This window comes from Neodiprion virginianus, unplaced genomic scaffold, assembly GCF_021901495.1.
Source record: "Neodiprion virginianus isolate iyNeoVirg1 unplaced genomic scaffold, iyNeoVirg1.1 ptg000080l, whole genome shotgun sequence".
Classification (NCBI taxonomy): Eukaryota; Metazoa; Arthropoda; class Insecta; order Hymenoptera; family Diprionidae; genus Neodiprion; species Neodiprion virginianus.
In genome coordinates, this window is record NW_025804476.1 from 10,001 (window position 1) to 12,500 (window position 2,500).

Sequence of the window (2,500 nt, forward strand, 5' to 3'; positions counted from 1 at the left end):
TTCCGGAGTCGATCCGGGCCGACGGGACTTGTAAAAATTTCGGTCCGAGTCGACCGAAAGGCGATGCGCGGCGTTCCGGAGTCGATCCGGGCCGACGGGACTTGTAAAAATTTCGGTCCGAGTCGACCGAAAGGCGATGCGCGGCGTCCCGGAGTCGATCCGGGCCGACGGGACTTGTAAAAATTTCGGTCCGAGTCGACCGAAAGGCGATGCGCGGCGTCCCGGAGTCGATCCGGGCCGACGGGACTTGTAAAAATTTCGGTCCGAGCCGACCGAAAGGCGATGCGCGGCGTCCCGGGAGTCGATCCGGGCCGACGGGACTTGTAAAAATTTCGGTCCGAGTCGACCGAAAGGCGATGCGCGGCGTCCCCGGAGTCGATCCGGGCCGACGGGACTTGTAAAAATTACGGTCCGAGTCGACCGAAAGGCGATGCGCGGCGTCCCGGAGTCGATCCGGGCCGACGGGACTTGTAAAAATTTCGGTCCGAGTCGACCGAAAGGCGATGCGCGGCGTCCCGGAGTCGATCCGGGCCGACGGGACTTGTAAAAATTACGGTCCGAGTCGACCGAAAGGCGATGCGCGGCGTCCCGGAGTCGATCCGGGCCGACGGGACTTGTAAAAATTTCGGTCCGAGTCGACCGAAAGGCGATGCGCGGCGTTCCGGAGTCGATCCGGGCGGACGGGACTTGTAAAAATTTCGGTCCGAGTCGACCGAAAGGCGATGCGCGGCGTCCCGGAGTCGATCCGGGCCGACGGGACTTGTAAAAATTTCGGTCCGAGTCGACCGAAAGGCGATGCGCGGCGTCCCGGAGTCGATCCGGGCCGACGGGACTTGTAAAAATTTCGGTCCGAGTCGACCGAAAGGCGATGCGCGGCGTTCCGGAGTCGATCCGGCCGACGGGACTTGTAAAAATTTCGGTCCGAGTCGACCGAAAGGCGATCGCGGCGTCCGGAGTCGATCCGGGCCGACGGGACTTGTAAAAATTTCGGTCCGAGTCGACCGAAAGGCGATGCGCGGCGTTCCGGAGTCGATCCGGGCGGACGGGACTTGTAAAAATTTCGGTCCGAGTCGACCGAAAGGCGATGCGCGGCGTCCCGGAGTCGATCCGGGCCGACGGGACTTGTAAAAATTTCGGTCCGAGTCAGACCGAAAGGCGATGCGCGGCGTCCCGGAGTCGATCCGGGCCGACGGGACTTGTAAAAATTTCGGTCCGAGTCGACCGAAAGGCGATGCGCGGCGTTCCGGAGTCGATCCGGGCCGACGGGACTTGTAAAAATTTCGGTCCGAGTCGACCGAAAGGCGATGCGCGGCGTCCCCGGAGTCGATCCGGGCCCGACGGGACTTGTAAAAATTTCGGTCCGAGTCGACCGAAAGGCGATGCGCGGCGTCTTGGAGACTATACGGGCCGACGGGACTCGATGAAGTTTCGTTCCGAGTCGACCGAAAGGCGATGCGCGGCGTCCCGGAGTCGATCCGGGCCGACGGGGACTTGTAAAAATTTCGGTCCGAGTCGACCGAAAGGCGATGCGCGGCGTCTTGGAGACTATACGGGCCGACGGGACTCGATGAAGTTTCGTTCCGAGTCGACCGAAAGGCAATGCGCCGCGTCCCGGGGCCGATGGGTCGACGGCGGACGGACCGACCCCCGGTGCGGCGCGACGGGACACTTGTGAAAATTTCGGTCCGAGTCGACCGAGAGGCGACGCGCGGCGACGCGCGGCCTCCCCCGAGTCGATCCGGGCCGACGGAACTTGTAAAAATTTCGGTCCGAGTCGACCGAAAGGCGATGCGCGGCGTCCCGGAGTCGATCCGGGCGACGGGACTTGTAAAAATTACGGTCCGAGTCGACCGAAAGGCGATGCGCGGCGTCCCGGAGTCGATCCGGGCCGACGGGACTTGTAAAAATTTCGGTCCGAGTCGACCGAAAGGGCGATGCGCGGCGTCTTGGAGACTATACGGGCCGACGGGACTCGATGAAGTTTCGGTCCGAGTCGACCGAAAGGCGATGCGCGGCGTCCCGGAGTCGATCCGGGCCGACGGGACTTGTAAAAATTACGGTCCGAGTCGACCGAAAGGCGATGCGCGGCGTCCCGGAGTCGATCCGGGCCGACGGGACTTGTAAAAATTTCGGTCCGAGTCGACCGAAAGGCGATGCGCGGCGTCTTGGAGACTATACGGGCCGACGGGACTCGATGAAGTTTCGTTCCGAGTCGACCGAAAGGCGATGCGCGGCGTCCCGGAGTCGATCCGGGCCGACGGAACTTGTAAAAATTTCGGTCCGAGTCGACCGAAAGGCGATGCGCGGCGTCCCGGAGTCGATCCGGGCCGACGGGACTTGTAAAAATTACGGTCCGAGTCGACCGAAAGGCGATGCGCGGCGTCCCGGAGTCGATCCGGGCCGACGGGACTTGTAAAAATTTCGGTCCGAGTCGACCGAAAGGCGATGCGCGGCGTCCTTGGAGACTATACGGGCCGACGGGACTCGATGAAGTTTCGTT